At 42.4% G+C, this 17500-nt stretch overlaps 1 long non-coding RNA gene across 2 annotated transcripts in view; it reads right to left on the bottom strand.

Annotated features, from left to right (window-relative positions):
* Window positions 1-1172: 1172 nt before the first annotated feature.
* The window catches only part of LOC123514987, a 46359-nt gene continuing 30031 nt past the window's right edge, over window positions 1173-17500 (bottom strand). The window contains exons 3-4 of one of the 2 annotated variants that reach the window (XR_006677725.1): window positions 14028-14068; window positions 1173-1705 (exon numbers count right to left, since the gene is read on the bottom strand). This is a non-coding gene — a long non-coding RNA (uncharacterized LOC123514987). The remainder of the gene's footprint in view (window positions 1706-14027; window positions 14069-17500) is intronic. The other variant, XR_006677726.1, reaches the window with a different exon arrangement.

Here is a 17500-nt window from a genome sequence, read left to right as displayed (position 1 = left end):
CTCACTAACTTTACCATTTCTCATAATTTTATAAACAAAGCGTTGTGGGTAACTGTTCGTTGACTCTATAGTGACTCACGTGACCTCTTAACAATTCCTCATCAAACACTAGCGGCTTGTTCTGAGCTGTTCTGCCTCAAGTATACGAACTATACATATCTAACTTTTATTCAACCGGATACCACCACTTTTGTCTCCAACATCACTGTCTCTGACATTAATTTCTCCTCACCCTGAAGTTGACATTACTGGGGCGGTCTTCTAATCTTGTATATAAGTGCATAGTGTTTGTTTGTGTGGTGGCAGGAGGGACAGGTCAGGCCGCCTACACGATTTCAGCATAGGGGATGAGATTAAAGCTATTCACACCATCACTTTCCTATTCTTACTAATTGTGTTCATTCACTCACATCGCTCCTTTGTGTTCTTATCCTACTAACATTTTCTTATCTATTATTCTCTCTTTCATTTTAGTAACCTGTCTTCTGTTTTTCTATCGACACTCATATTTTCCCTTCCTTTCAATTTACAAACTTCTTGCCTTTCTTCCTCGCGAGAGTTATCTTTTCTTCCTATTACTGTTCTTTCTTTCACATGTAACACCTCATCGATATTTCTAGTCCTTTGATCCTCCTAGTCGTGACCTCATGAATTTTCCGGCTACCTTCTGATTCATTTACATGTACAACACAACATTAGTAATTCTTGTCTCTTTTATAAATCTTATCAGTTTCGTAATTTCATCTTGTCTTTTTCTTATTTTGTTACCTTACTATACAGCATTTACTCCTACCACGCACGCTGACAGTCTTCGCAAACAGCCTAGATTTTTTTTTTTTTTTTTCATCTGTATGTCACAACACTCATAATTCTGGGCTCTTGTTTATACAGTAGCGTTTTTTTTTCTCAGTTAAAAAAAAAATCTAGGCTGTTTGCGAAGACTGTCAGAGTGCATGGAGGGAGTAAAGCTATGTACAGTAAGGTAACAAAATATGTCTTCAATATTTATTTTAATTTTTTTTTTTTTTTTTTATAGTCCGTCCTTCCTTTCCCTCTACGTACTGAAGCATTCCTCGTGAACAATCCGTCTCTTGATCTGTTCATCTGTATATCACAACACTTATTTTTTTTCCTTTTTTTTTTTTTTTTTTTTTGGTCTGTGGTTTGAGGTCTTTCTTGACCATTCATGAGGTTCTAACGTGATTTTTCTTACCTTATCTTATTTAATGGCCAATGGTAACAGTCAACAAGGATTCAGCACCATCATTAGAAAAAACTATTTGCGAGACCTTGATCAGTTACATCGCTGTGAATTAAGAAAACACTCCTCGTGAAACCTCAAAATACAACTCCTGAATAGTGACTGAAACCAAACTTTTTTCTTTCTTTTTTTTTTCCCTTTACTCCCTGCGCTCACTTTCCCTTTTCAGTCTCCCTTCATCCTTATCCTTCCTAGTCTCCCCTCCGTCCAACCACTCACTCGATAAACCCAATGGTCCGCAGTGCCTCCACCACCACAACCACCACCACCAAGACCACCATCACCATCACCCTTACCACCAGCTCGTTCTCTTCTCGTAGGGACGTGTGCGGTGGGGCGTGTTACTCCCTCCTCCGGTAAAGCACGGTGTGTTGTGGCGTATGGCCCCCCTCAGCAGCAGCCGCTCTCCGCTGAATGGGCGCCACACCACAGCACCTCAATAGCCTGCCGAGAGACGGGGTAATTGAGAGAGGCAGGTCCTGAAAAATGAGGGAATTAACTCTTGTCTGGTCTTGCATTCTTGTCCATAACACTTTATATTCTACCATGAGACTTTGCTTCTTCCTCTTTTGCTCTCTGTCTGAATATATGTCTGTCTGTTTTCCTGTCTGTCTGTCTCTTTGTTTGTCTCTGTCTGTTTTTGTTTTTCTAGATAAACCCAACATATCTGTCTGCCCGTCTCTGTCTATATCTGTAGGTCTGTCTATTTTTCTGTCTCTGTCCAGATAAACCCAACAAATCAACAGAAGAAATTAAAGAGAAACACACAGCCAGGTAGAAGGACGGGCACATGCAGACAGACAAACAGACAGACACACGGACAGACAGACAGGTGAGTGCAAGAGGTTAATCTCGCTCGCTTCATTATTCCCGCTCACCTGTTCGCACCAAGTAACGCAATAGTGAGGCGGGGAGTCAGATGAAGCAATTCCCTGTAATTAATTGTCCTGGGCATGTCATGAATAGTAATGATGCGTCGCCGCCACCACCACCACCACCACCACCACCACCACATTCACTTCCACTAATGTCTCCACCACCACCACCACCACCACACTACTTATCTGTGTACCACCACTGGCTTTACCACCTTGCTTATCTTTAATCCAGCATTATCACATTTTTTTTTTTTTTCAGTCTTCATCCTTTTCACCACCATTCAAAGTAATGTATCTGTAAACCGTACTTATATTCATTTCTTCTACCACCACCACCATCACAACCACCACCACCATTACCACCACCACCACCACTACCACCACCACCACCACCACCTCTACCCAAGCTCAAATTAACCTAATGGACACAAGGCGGCTTTCTCAGACAGGCATTGTGTCAAATTATCTTTATTTCGTATGAGCCTAATAGTTCATAGTCACTCTCCCTCTCTCTCTCTCTCTCTCTCTCTCTCTCTCTCTCTCTCTCTCTCTCTCTCTCTCTCTCTCTTCTATGTATTTGCAAAGAAGCGAACAATCTACATTCCTTCATGTTTGGATGGCACACACACACACACACACACACACACACACACACACACACACACACACACACACACACACACACACACACACACACACACACACACACACACACACACACACACACACACACACACACACACACACACACACACACACGGGAGTAATGCTAGACAGCACACCATCAAAGGATTGCTTGCCTTGACAACTCGGGTCCTCTGAGCAACTCTCTCTCTCTCTCTCTCTCTCTCTCTCTCTCTCTCTCTCTCTCTCTCTCTCCAGTAGTCAAAGTGGTGCACCTCTCGCTATATTCTGCCTCTCTTTGCACACTTTCCACTCCCTGCTCTGCTCACTGCGCGCCTCCACATCTCCCATACCAGCACCGACAGACTTGCTACACATTTCCACACCAGTTCCACATTTCCTCCCCTCCCGTGTTCCTGTCCGCATGCGAGGAGTTATGGGTATCATTATATTTTCAGTTTCTAACGGGTGATCTGTGTTGTTCTGTCTCCGTTTTCTTTTTCCCATAAATTACTGAAAGAAAATGATGTCCAAGTGAATTGTCTGGTGTTTTGTATTTTTGAAAGGTCTTATTTAGAGTGCGTTTTCTTTCGCTCCTTTATTTTAACAGACTGAGCCTCCTCCGTTTTCTTTTTCCAAGGACTTCATGAAAAAAAAAAGTTGAATGTCTAATGTGAGGTTTTTAAAATGTATAATGCAGAAGTTTTGTCACCCGCGAATACGATCTGGTAGTGCCATTTCATTCTTTAATCTTTAAGTCGCTAAGCTGTCTCTGTTTTCTTTCTGTGACTTGGGGAAAGGAAAATTAAACATGTATGCCTGGTGCGAGGTATATAGGTATATATAAAAGGCATACAACAATTATTTCCACATATAAAATCCGAGTTTTCATTCCTTTATTTATCAACTGGGCAGCTTCTGACAGTACTCAAGTGAACTGAAAACATTGCACAGTAAAATTCCTTGATAAACAAAGAGCTAGCGCCATCATGCTCACAACACAGAATACCCACCAAGAGTATCCAGCAACACCTTGACACAACCTGCTAATTACAACTCTAACTTTCTATAAATGGTTCTGCAAGAAAAAGTAGATGATGACCTTTCAGACAATAATAAGAGGAGGAAAATATGCTGAAGGAAGAGGAGCTGAAGGAATAAAAGGATGATAACATGCTGAAGGAAGAAGAGCAGTGGGAAGAAGAGAAGGATGAAGAAAGAACTTGGAAAGATGATAGAGACCAGCGACGAAAATGTCCCTGCAAAAAAAGAACAAAAATAAAAGAGGACATTTTAAGAAACTGAGTTAAAATATCGTCCTTTGATTTTCTTAGGGTGTCTAACAAATACCCACTGCATGTTACTTCCTTATACCTGGACATCGAAAAGAAAGCCCAAATCTAAACAAGAAAGTTCCAGGACACTCCCAGTTCCGTCTATACAAAAGCAAGACGCACCTACAGTCCCTCTGTACGTACACCAGGAGCGCAGAGGACACAGTCATGCTTGGGAAGACATACAATAACAGAGAAAGGTTTCGTGTCACCGCCACCCATGGATAAAAACCTGAGCCCGAGCAAACACACACACACACACACACACACACACACACACACACACACACACACAGCTTGACACATTTCCTCGCAAGAAACACAGGGGAGACAAAGAACGACCGTAAAATGAAAAACGAAGACGTGAAGTGTTTTCGAGTTCACACCGAGGCAGACGGATGGAGGCTTCACGACGCTTGCACTTCTCAGACTTAAGCGCCTTGCTTCTGGAGCCTCGCGAAAAAAAAAAAAAGAGAAAAAAAGAAAAAGGAAAATAAAATGCAGGTAAAGGTTTTTATTTTCTCGGTTGAAAGAAAGACGGAGACAGCAAACATCTTAAACTGCAGGCTCCACTTCCCATGTTTTGACCACTACACTCCGCACACACGCCTGGAAGAACGAGGGTTGAATGTATGTACGTATGAGTTCCATGTTATACGGGCAAAAAAAATAGATAGATAAATATATTACTGAAATAATTAGATGAATAAGTAAAAGATGACAAACTTAATGCAAGGAAGCGAGAGTCTGAAGTTAGGGTTTGAGCGCATGACATTATCGCTCTAAAAATTCAACTTGATCTAAAGAATAAGTATGAGGAATAGAGAATCCTTCCAGCCACTCTCCAGCTCATTAAAGTATGCAGTTCAGTCTGGCGTTGCTCGTGCCTCTCTCACCTGGCGCTCCACGCAAGCTGGACCCCGCCACCCCACCTCCGCAGAGATGATCCCCGCCAATGCCGTCATGAGGAAGGTCATCGTGCACTCATGAACCCACCTCGCTACTTCGCTGACTCTTACGTGGACAGTGATTATTAACAAGAGGTTTCAGGACATTTATCATTTTCTTTTGGCTAACTGTCTCGGATCTGCACGGGATCTGACAACTAAATGAGATTTTTTTTTTTCTGTTGCCTTGGCCAGTTGTCCCTTACATAAAACAATTCTTACAGATTTCAACTCTTTTTCTTATTTATTTCAATTTCATCTTGGTTACTTTCAACAGGCTCAACTGGATGATACTACAGTTTTCAATGACTTGTCGATCCTAAGGATGGGTAAACAACGGCTCTTTATCCATAAGAACCTCGACTAACCATCTCTGTGTGGCCTTTGACAATTAACCTTTTGACAGAACAAAGCGTTAAAGAATACAAACCCACAAATCACGGACACAAGACTTTAGCCTACAAAAAGGGTAGAAAGAAGAAGAGACCCACTAAGGCACCAGTCCCTAAAGGAAAGCACCAAACAGGATACGCCCACATTGCTTTCTGACCTCATAGTTGCGTTCTTTCTCTCCACCATCCTCCAGAAAACACACCGAAAAACTTTCATCTCCAAAAAACAATCACACGCCCATCTCGTACCTCACTTTCCTGCCTCAATGGCGCTGCTTCAGGAGGCTCGCGTCCTTTGCCACGCCACTCATCAGGTCTTGCTTCATATACAGAGGGTTAAGTTTTGCCTTGCTTGATCTGTCGACGGTGAGGGAGTGGCTGCGTGTGTGTAGGAGTGGGAAAAGTAAGTATGCCAGTGGATGGACAGCATGACTGACAGACGGAGGAGGGAGTGAGTTTTAGAGCAGCGTAGAAGGAGGGGGCGGTGGTGATTGTGGTAGTGGTGGCATTGGTGGTGGTGTCTATTGTAACATTTGTTGTGATAATTGTGATGATGATAGCAATGGTGATAGTAATAATGATGGTGATAGTTATGATAGTAGTGGTGGGGATGACAGTGTTGTTGCTGTTACTTTTATTGTTGTTGGTAGCAGCAGCAGCAGCAGCAGCAGCAGCAGCAGCAGCAGCAGCAGCAGCAGCAGCAGCAGCAGCAGCAGCAGCAGCAGCAGCAGCAGCAGCAGCAGCAGCAGCAGTAGCAGCAGCAGCAGCAGCAGCAGCAGCAGCAGCAGCAGCAGTGGCAGCAGTGGTGGTGCAGTGGTGGCAGTGGTGGTGGCAGTGGTGGTGGTGGTGGTGCAGCAGTGGTGGTGGTGGTGGTGGTGGTGGTGGTGGCAGCACAGCAGCAGTGGTGGTGGTGGTGGCTGCAACTGCAACACAACAGCAGTAGTAGTGGTGGCAGTAGTAGTAGTAGTAGTAGTAGTAGTAGTAGTAGTAGTAGTAGTAGTAGTAGTAGCTATACTAATAGTAGTAGTAAAAGTAGTAGTAGCTGTACTAATAACAATAGTAGTAGTAGTAGTAGTAGTAGTGTCACCACCACCACCACCACTAGCATTAGTAGTAGTAGCAGCAGTAGCAGCAGTAGTAGCAGCACCACCAAACACGAATAAGACATCAACAACAACAACAGCAACAACAACAAACAAACAAACAAACAAACAAACAAACAAACAAACAAACAAACAAACAAACAACAAACAACAACAAAGTAAAGCAACTAACAACCAGTAATTGTGTTTTCTCTTTTCTGAATTCCCACACCACTTTTCTCTCCCTGTGCAAACGTTTTCCCTCGGATTTAATTACGCCCTTGTCTCTGCTGCTGACACCATTATCCTGCGCTTCTTTGCTCGCCACCACCGCCGCCGCCGCCACCGCTGACGTCACCACTAACATCATGAACTTCGTCAGCGCTTACGTCAGCATTTACGACAGCAGTAACGTCAGCATCCGCACCACCATCACCACTACCACCACCTCCCCGAACAACAACAACAACAACAACAACAACAACATAAGAAATACACCAACAAAATAACATAAAAGCAAAGATAACAAGAATCAATGATGCAACAACAACAACAACAACAACAACAACAAACGCAACTGCGAACTAACGCAAACATGCAACCCTTGAACTTTGATTGGAAGGCCACAAGAGGAGGAGGGGGAGGAGGAGGAGGAGGAGGAGGAGGAAGGCTGAGTGAAGTGATGGGACGAGAGGAAAGGAGAGAGTGAGGGGAAGTACGGGAAGGAAAGAAACAGGAAGGGGCTGGAGTGGAGTGGAGGAAAAAGATTCTGGGATTTTAAAAAAAAGTACAAAAAATACATGAGAAATACACAAAAATACATATGAATACAGAAAGATATAAACAAGGAGCACAGGTCGATCTAGCAGAAGGAAGTGGTGCTATACCTTATACTGCTAAGGACTCTGGATCATTAATTTCAAGATCCAATGACAGTGTGAGTAATGTTGCCACCTGATGACACACTACCATTCGCTGACTGATTGAAGTGTCCACGACTTGTCCACACACCTTCTCGGAACTTCGTACTTCTGCCGATACCGTTAATTTGTAAGGTAACTGTATAATCTGATGTTTCAAGTAACCATACATGTTTTCGAATTTTATTAAGAGGGTTCTGGGCAAGAGCAACGAAGAAGACATTGAAATAAGGCCCAGTGAAGGTGACAGTGAATTATGGAAACATCAGAACCAATACTTACGTTCATCCATCAGCGTGTTCTATAGCAAGGGCGTCAAACTCAAATTTCGAGGGCCAGTTATGTACTTCGTTGTGGTGTCGAGGGCCATCATTGACTTTGTAACTAATGACATACTATCGAGAGTGAAGTTTACGGCTGATTTTGCTGGTTGATTTGTCCTGTGCTAGTAATTTAGGTAAGAAAAAAAATCAGTCATGTAGATTATAGGTAAATGTTATTACGTTTCGCCTTAATTTTCTCAACTATGATAACTGAAGTACTGAGTTGAAAAATCAGTTGTTAAATTGCGAACCAGTTAAGACTATCCGACGGGCAACATTCGTCCCGCTGGCCGTGAGAATGACGATGCCCATGTTGTATGACATCTCCCAGTAAGACGTAACATTTGATTCCTCAGCAGCTCGGCGTGGCACTCAAGGAACACACCCATTAACGCCTGAAGAGCGACAATCATCCGAAAACGATACCATTATAGCGCCAATGGTATCGAACGTTAGCCTGGAGCCTCCTGTATTGCTTACGGCAAAAGCAAAGGCATGAGATTTAACGTCACGTAGCCATGTGACGAAAGCAGGAGAAACAGGCAAAGAACATTGTTAGCCAGTGCTATGAACAAAAAAGGCGATGTTGCTGCAATTCTGTGAGTGACAAGGATGATGGAAGGTTGATAAAAAAAAAAAAAACGAGTGAATGGAAAGAAGAGAATAATGTAAGTGAAATAAACAGGGTGAAAGGGAGCGAGATGTGGTGAATGGATAGGACGGAAGAATGTGAATAGAATTAAATTAATGGGATAGGTGAGACAGAGTGAGGGGAGGTGAAGTCGCGTCCAGGTGAGGGCTGCTCTCACTGGGTGCGGCGTGGTGTGTTGCAGGTGCGAGAGGTGATTAGCGGCCTACTCAGGTATTCCGGAAGCTTTATTGATGTCTGGAATGTTAGGCACGCACGCGCACGCACACACACACACACACACACACACACACACACACACACACACACGGCCCGGTAGCTTAGTGGTTAGAGCGCTGGCTTCACAAGCCAGATGACTGGGGTTCGATTCCCCGGCCGGGTGGAGATATTTGGGTGTCTCCTTTCACGTGTAGCCCCTGTTCACCTAGCAGTGAGTAGGTACGGGGTGTAAATCGAGGAGTTGTGACCTTGTCGTCCCGGTGTGTGTTGTGTGCCTGGTCTCAGGCCTATCCGAAGATCGGAAATAATGGTTCGTTCCGTAGGGTAACGTCTGGCTGTCTCGTCAGAGACTGCAGCAGATCAAACAGTGAATTACACACACACACACACACACACACACGATCTATAATACAAAAAATATCGTATCCTCGCATTTTGAACTCCATTACAATTAGAACAGATCATTTTATTACAATCATAACTACAAGGACTGTTTGATGACACAGTTACGTAGTTTTATACTTAAACTCACAGAGATATTAATGCATGCAAATTAAGCGATGACATGAGGTGACACTGAAATGGGAAAGACAAAAATTAAATACACCAGCTGTTCTACCACTATCTAGAAATCATGCCAGATACACACACACACACACACACACACACACACACACACACACATATGGTTTCTGTTGTGTGGTGAGCATCGTGCGTGACCTTAGTGTCTTATTAAGGCTTGTTCCGGTCTCCATTTTTTTCGTTTGCTAACTAACCAATAAAAAAAAAAAAAAAAACTTCAGCCGTGATGGAGTTCCACAGTCAATTTTGGCCGCTGTTTTCGTTTTGGAGAGATCAAAAAAGGAACTTGTAAGGGAATTGCGCCATATTCGTAGTATTTTTGTACGGTATCCGATCCCCAAACACTTCCCATATTGGAAAGCTCCCGAGCTAATAGGAGACTGAAACTGACCCTTATTAGTGTCGACCCCGCTGTGGTTGGGAAGCGAGTGAGCCTATTATCATTTAGTTTGGCATCCTTATTTTTCCATACGAGATTAAGTTTGTCCGTCTGTTATTCTACTTCTTACTTCCTTCTTCATTTCTTCATTCTTGTTACCTTCTTCTTTCTTACGTGTTTCATTTTTTCTTGATTCTGGGGTTGCGACAATGCCCTTAACAGCCCTTCTCTCTCCCTCACCTCTCCCGACAACGTATTTTTCAGCCTTCCTACTGGTTTCCTCCCACCTCCCACCAGCACTGACGCTCTTCCGAGTAAATGAACCTAAAGACTTATCCTTTTTATTCAAAGTTAATATAATTACATGAATTAATCTAATCTTACAGCAACTCAGTGTAAGTATGATTAACAGGCTTATTAGTTAATTCGTTATGAGCAATTATACAATTCGTAATCAAGCGTCAACTAATGTTATTATGAGTTTGTGCTGGAAAAGTAGGTACTGTGTTTGCAAATGTGTATTGAACAGACGAGTCTATCAAATTATGTTTTTTTTTTTTTTTCGTTTCACCAGAATATTCAGAGATATGCATGTAATAATAAAATTCTCTCTCTCTCTCTCTCTCTCTCTCTCTCTCTCTCTCTCTCTCTCTCTCTCTCTCTCTCTCTCTCTCTCTCTCTCTCTCTCTCTCTCTCTCTCAAAGAGCATACAGTTGAGTCTCATTCTTACCCTAAATGCCGTTAGTTTATGACACAAAGCAATGTTTGACACTAAGAAAGCAAAAGTAAATTAATGAATAGATATAAAAAAGATAAAGATGAAAAAATGTAATAGAAAGGAATATGTATCAGAAAATATCACTGAAAGCAGAAAGACCAAGGAATGAAAGAAAGAAAAGGAAAGAAAATACTGCTTTCATAGCGGTAACAAAATAAAAAAAATTAAAAAGGAGAGAAATAAAAGGTAAAAAGACCAAAATAGAATATAAACTCATGCAGAAAATCCTTAAGAACATCATAATTTACCAAAAACAAAACAAATCACCCCATTTCACCCAAAAGATCCCTAAAAACATGCTACATCACCCGAAAACCACACACTAACTAATCTTTCATGTTGTTGCTGTTGTTGTTGAAAGGTAAAGGACAAGAATATATTTACTCATACAGAAAAAGATAAAAATATAGAAGAATACCCTGGTGAAAAGTAAGTCAGGGGATAGAAAGAAAAAGAAATATAAAAGCAAAAGCCAACCCACGCAGATCCAAGAAGTAAAGAAAAAGAAATATTCAGAGGAACAGAGGAAATTACAGACAAGGGATGAGAGATTGAGAGAAAAAAATGGACAGGAAGGAAGGAAGGAGTGAGAAAAAAAGAAATGAACAAGTTGCTGGAAAAATAAATGAATACACGGAATTGCAATGACTTAAAAATCACACACACACACACACACACACACACACACACACACACAGAGAGAGAGAGAGAGAGAGAGAGAGAGAGAGAGAGAGAGAGAGAGAATAATACTCACTCTTCCTGCTTAACACATAAAGATGTAACACTTCTATCTTTGCATTTAAGAAGTACTGCCTAGATTTTCACACGTCACGAAAAAAAAAAAAAAAAGAAGAGCAAAAAACTCGATTAGTGATAAAGAAGATGAAGATGAAAAGAACAAGAAAAAACAACACCAACAACAACAACTACTACTACTACAACTACTAACTACTACTACTACTACTACTACTACTACTATTACTGCAACAAACAACACAAGAAACCGAACAGTCATCCCAGGAGACAAGGCAGACGGAAACACACACACACTGGGAGTAACATCACAGACAGACCGACCCCCGTCAGTCCCTAGAGAAGCACACTACTGCGGCGAGGTGAAAGGAAGACTGTGCTTGAAGTGACACAAGAGAGGGACGGTGAGGCTGAGATACTGACCCTGAGATGCTGGTAATGTAATAAGGCCAATTCTGAGGCTGAAGAATGGTGGACTAGAGATGAAGGTGAGTGACTGTGAAGATAATTTCGTGGTGTATCATAGAGAGAGAAGGATGAATTGATAGATAGATAGATAGATAGATACATGAATAGATAAATAGAAAGATAGATAGACAAAGATAGATAGATGGGTAGGTAAGTAAAAAAAAAAGCAAGTAGATAGGTAGATAGATAGAAAGATAGACAGACGAATAAACCAAAGTAAGAAAAGAAGAAAAGAAGAGAAGAAAGTGAGGGATGGAAGAAAGAACAGACAGAAGGATGAATGAGTGAATGATGAAAAGAGGAAGGCAAAGAAAGATGAGCAAAGGATGGAGATAAATGCATGGGAAATGAAAGGAGAGAGAAGAAGGAAGCAAAGAAAAGAGAAGGAGGAATAGGAAGACATATAAATGAAAGAAAATCCCTCTGCAGCTTCTCGGGACGCACAATAGAGGAGGAAGAAGAGGAGGAGGAGGAGGAGGAGGAGGAGGAGGAGGAGGAGGAGGAGGAGGAGGAGGAGGAGGAGGAAGAGAAGAAGAAGAAGAAGAAGAAGAAGAAGAAGAAGAAGAAGAAGAAGAAGAAGAAGAAGAAGAAGAAGAAGAAGAAGAAGAAATTGAAAAAGAAGATTGATTAAATGATTGATTACAAAACAGAAAAACAGCCAGAAAAAAAAGGAAAATTATGAAAAGTGTGTGTGTGTGTGTGTGTGTGTGTGTGTGTGTGTGTGTGTCAAAGGTAATAGGAGGAGGAGGAGGAGGTGAACGGCGCGCGCTGAATGCCTCACTTCTTGGAGACCTTTATCAGCAGACACTTGGCAACGCGCTTCGTCTCGCCACCAATGGGAGTCGTGATTACATCGTACCTGAGGGACCGCCGCCAGGTGTCTCTCGTCTATTTCGATGCCTGGAATACCAACCATTTTGCGGCGAACAGGACTCCGCTGATCACCGCCAGATACAGTCATTCACCACGACAATAATTTCTCTTGCGCATAGCTTTCTTTTTCTTCCTTGCTGTTATTCGTAATGTTCTGTGTGCAGTGGGAAGTGTTACAGGTGATGGAAAGAAATGCTTGGGTCTCTTATATAATTCTGGGATACAAAAAGTTATAATTACGTATTCCATAACACAAAGTATGAATATCAAAACTTATGCATGAGGAGAGTGAATGACGGGTTTAGGATGATCTATGCGTGTGTATGTGTGTGTGTGTGTGTGTGTGTGTGTGTGTGTGTGTATGCTACTTGGGATATATTCTGTATGCAGTATTGGAAAGAAAGTATCTGAGAAAAAAGGTAAAAAAAAAAAAAAAAAATTTTTGCTAGGGAAAAAAAAAATCATGGAAAAGTAACAGTAGTAATTCTGTTTAGGAAAATAGAATCGGTGGTTTGCTTAGATTCGGCTGGGTCCGAAATAGAAACAAAACTATTCAATATTTCTGTTACTCTTCTGTTTAGTTACTTCTTCCCGTTACTTTTTGCTACTCTTTTCCGTTAGTTTCTTGTTACTTTTTTTCCTGTTTGCATTCTATCCTGCAACCACTGTATGTAAGTGTACACAGCTAAACATGTGAGAATACAGGAGGGCGTGGCTAGGTGTACAGTATGGGAGCGATAATTCACCACCCTGCCTTTCAGTGCAGTGTTAATCATTAGGTCCTTCATCCCAGGCTCCTCTCAAATGAATCGCATGTGAACTGGCTTCCCGTTGCGGTGCGAATAATACATTAATTACTCCAGCACGTCCGGAGCCCTACAGGAAGCAGACTTTTATCGATGAATGAACTGAGGCGGAGTCTAATTACCGGCCTAACATTCGTCCATCTCTGACGTGAATGCGAAAAGGTGTATAAAAGAAAAGTAAATAAATAAATGAGAGAATATGAAAGAAGGTTAACATTTTTTCCTTTTTGATTGGCATGATTGTGTTAAGTAATGTAACCCGATGGATGAATACAGTTTGGTTAAAGAGTGGACATCTTAACGTCTTAACTGAACCACTGTATGAGGACAGTCGAGGAGCTGAGAGACAGTGAAAAGGAAAGAAAGGAAGGGAGGAAAAAGTTGAGGGATTTGAAAGACAGGGAAAGACAGGGAAGATAAGTGAAGGAGAGAGAGAGAGAGAGAGAGAGAGAGAGAGAGAGAGAGAGAGAGAGAGAGAGAGAGAGAGAGAGAGAGGAGGGGAGGGTCGGAGTGGACAGTCAAAACAAGGAGATGTCGGGGAGAACAAAGTGACTGGCTCTTTCATTCTTTCTTGCCTCTCAGTGCTTCTTTTGTTGATCCTCCCCATCACTCGCACACACACACACACACACACACACACACACACACACACACACACACACACACACAGAATCATACTTTATCATTTTGTTGTCTAGCATTAACATTTCCTTCTTTCATTTGTGTACATACGGAGAAACAAACATTTTAATTACTAACCTCCAGGCTGTTCCTCCAAGGCTGCTCGACATAATCTCTCCCTGTGAAAATCAAGTACAGAGTTTGAGATATTTGAGTTTTCCTTTTTCTTTATTAATCTATCTATCTGTCTATCAATCTATCTCTTTTTTTTATAGTGTTCTCCTATATGTACTGTCAGAGCCCTGTGTGTGTGTGTGTGTGTGTGTGTGTGTGTGTGTGTGGTGCTTTGTTTGGGCGTGTAACATTCCCGGCCAAATTTATAGACAAAGATTTTTCATGCAACTATTAAGACAGCAATTAACAAAAGGAGCGTCTGAGGGAGAGAAGGAAAGAAAAGAGCAGCGCAAGACCCACCACTGGCAAAAAAAAAAAAAAATAGCACATAATGGTGACAAAGGGATGAGAGATGATCCAAGCAGCGACAAACAAGGGGAAACAGAAAAAAGACGAAAGACCGGACATGTAAAGAAAATAAATTAAAAAGAAAAGAGGAGAAAAATAGTAATAAAGTCATCACGAAAGAGAAAAGAGTTAAAAACACAGTAAAAATCACAAACAAAGGAAATTATGAGAGAGAGAGAGAGAGAGAGAGAGAGAGAGAGAGAGAGAGAGAGAGAGAGAGAGAGAGAGAGAGAGTTGTTTTGCTGGAAGGGAAAAATGAAGGGAATGTGACGATTTACAGAGAGGAAGGATTCACATGGGGAGGGAAGAGTGGCCGCGTCTGTCAGCCCGATATTTATTGTCAGGAAGCTGGGCGGTCTAGGTGGGCGGGGAGGATGTGTGGGCGGGAGTGTAGGTTGGCTGGATGGCCTCTCCCCTCATCCTCACACCCTCACTCCCACCCCACTACTCTCTCTCGCACGCTCTATCCCGCCCACACAGTGCAGGGGTGAGGCAGGTGGGTCGTGGTGGTGGTGGTGGTGGTGGTGGTGGTGGTGGGCGCCCGGGTGGATCAGGGAGTCGCTATAAATTCACGTGACGCTTCCTGGATTTTTGTTTCTCCACCACCACCACCACCAGTACCACCATCACCACTACTGCTGCAGCTGACTGGAATTGGTGTACATGTCTGGTTCCTCTGCACCTGCTCGCTTGCCACCTGTGCATTGCTATTGTTTCTCTTTTACTACACTTTGAGCGGGTCTGTCTTCTCACCCCGCCACTCTCATCCCACACCGAGGTACAGGTAAAGAGTTCTAGATATTATTACATTATTTCACGTCACGATAGCTGTGTTACTTCTATGCATTCTTCCACGACTGTTTATCATTTTCTATGCCTCGTGCTTGTCGCTTCATTCTCTCCTTCAGGTTTTGGATTATCTCGTCTCAAGTTTGGTCTCTCACGCATGACTTCACGATGCTTGCTTCGTGACTTCTTCATTGCAGTTTTCCTTATTTTCTTTTGTTCTCGAGTTGTTGTTTCTTATGTTTTCTCTGATGTTCTTGAGTTCTTGTTTTTGTTTATGTTTGTTTTCACTGATGTTCTTGAGTTCTTGTTTTTTATGTTTGTTTTCACTGATGTTCTTGCTCTTTTACTGATGTTCTTGTGTTCTTGTCTCTTAGATTCTTTTGTTCTTCTTATGTTTCTATTTCTTATGCTCTTGTTTTCTGATGTTCTTGTGTTCTTGTTTCCTATGTTCTTATTTCATGTTTTTATGTTCTTGTTTTTTGTTTCTGTAATTTTCTCTCTCATACATTTCACTAGTACTGTAAGTCACTTTATTGCATTTTTTTTTTTTCACTACTACATCCGTCACAACGCCACTTCCCTTCACCATAACGCCGCACTGTATTCTCCACTAAGAACGGCTCACCATAGATCACCATGGCTATATAACCTTGCAGTACGCTATTCACCACCCCTCCTACCTCCACACCACACTATCGCACCAGTCACCTCACCTCCATTAAATCACAGCTCACCATACATCCTAACCATTCGCCATTCACCTTTCACCATCTCAATGCACTTCATCTCACCTGCCCTGCCCTGCTGTCCACTATATTCACTATAACTTCACTATACGTCCACCACACCTTCACCACACACCACAAGCTGCAGTCTCGCCTCACTATGCTTCTCTTTACGTTTTGGGTCTCATAAAAGCCTCGTGCCTCAAAACACACTCCATCTCAGACTCTTTCCCACTCTCTCTCACTCTCTCTCTCTCTCTCTCTCTCTCTCTCTCTCTCTCTCTCTCTCTCTCTCTCCCTCTCCCTTTCTCACTCTTCCACCATCTCTTTCTTCTTCCTCCTGCCTTTGTTCCTTCTTAGCATTTCTCTCCATTCTTACTTCTTTTCTTTTTCGTCTTTCTCTTCCGCGTTCTTTTCTTCCTTCTGTCATTCATCGTTATTTTTTCCTTTCTTGTTCTTCTTTTTCTTCTTCCTTCGTTTGTTTTTCTTCTTTCTCGTCCTCCTTTTCTTACTTCATCTCTCGAATTCTATCCTCTCCCAAGACTTCTTTCATCTCCATCCTTCCTTCCTTCACTCCCACCTTCCCTCCTTCCCTCCTTCCTTCCTTTCCTTTCCTTTCCCCTCTTCCACCTTTCAACACCTCCACAACAGTAACCTCCCTCATTCTTCCTCCCTCCTTTTCCTCTACACCTTTCCTTTCCCTGCTTTCCTTTCCCTTCCCCTTCCCCTTTCTCTGTTTCCTCCCCCTGCACAGGTAAGCACTGGTCACCTGGTTAAGTCACGCACCTTTAGTTTCCCCTCTTACCTGCTGCCTGCCTACCTGCCTACCTGCCTCCTGTTTTTGCTACTGTTTGTTGCTTCTCCATCTGCTTCTTACCTCTTACTTCAGTGTTAGTTAGTTCTTCATTTATCTTGATGTAGAAATGTGGTGGTGGTGGTGGTGGTGGTAGCAGCAGCAGCAGTATCGCCTCTACTCGTATGATCCCAGTAAACAACAGGCAAGATAGTTCAAAAATAGCTTAAACACATTTCCTCTCCGGGTATTAAAGGGATGCTAATCAGTACCAGAATACACACACACACACACACACACACACACACACACACACACACACACACACACACACACACACACGCACAAAGTCTCTCATGCAAGGTGGAAATACACGAGAATATTCTGTAGAGAGTAGTGGTGTTTGACTCGCGCGAAATGGTGAAGCATCGTGAGCACTTTGGAGAGACAAAACGGACGGAGGGAGGGAGAGACAGACAGACAGACAGACAGATAGATAGAAGAAAACACTGAAGGACCTCTGTAGGTAAATAGATAGATAAACCAGCACGTATGAGGCAATTTCCGTCATTAAACCAATGGAACAATGCAATAAGAAGTCATTTCAAGTATTCCTGCCTAAAACATTCACAAAAATAAGTCATTCTCGACATCACTACAGCCATGAGAGAGAGAGAGAGAGAGAGAGAGAGAGAGAGAGAGAGAGAGAGAGAGAGAGAGAGGAGCAATCAAATTTTCCTCATTTATTGTATGTTGAAGTCAAGAGCCGACCTATTCCTTTC

The sequence above is a fragment of the Portunus trituberculatus genome, chromosome 38 (assembly GCF_017591435.1).
Source record: "Portunus trituberculatus isolate SZX2019 chromosome 38, ASM1759143v1, whole genome shotgun sequence".
In the NCBI taxonomy this organism is placed as follows: domain Eukaryota; kingdom Metazoa; phylum Arthropoda; class Malacostraca; order Decapoda; family Portunidae; genus Portunus; species Portunus trituberculatus.
This window is presented reverse-complemented; position numbering and strand designations above follow the sequence as displayed.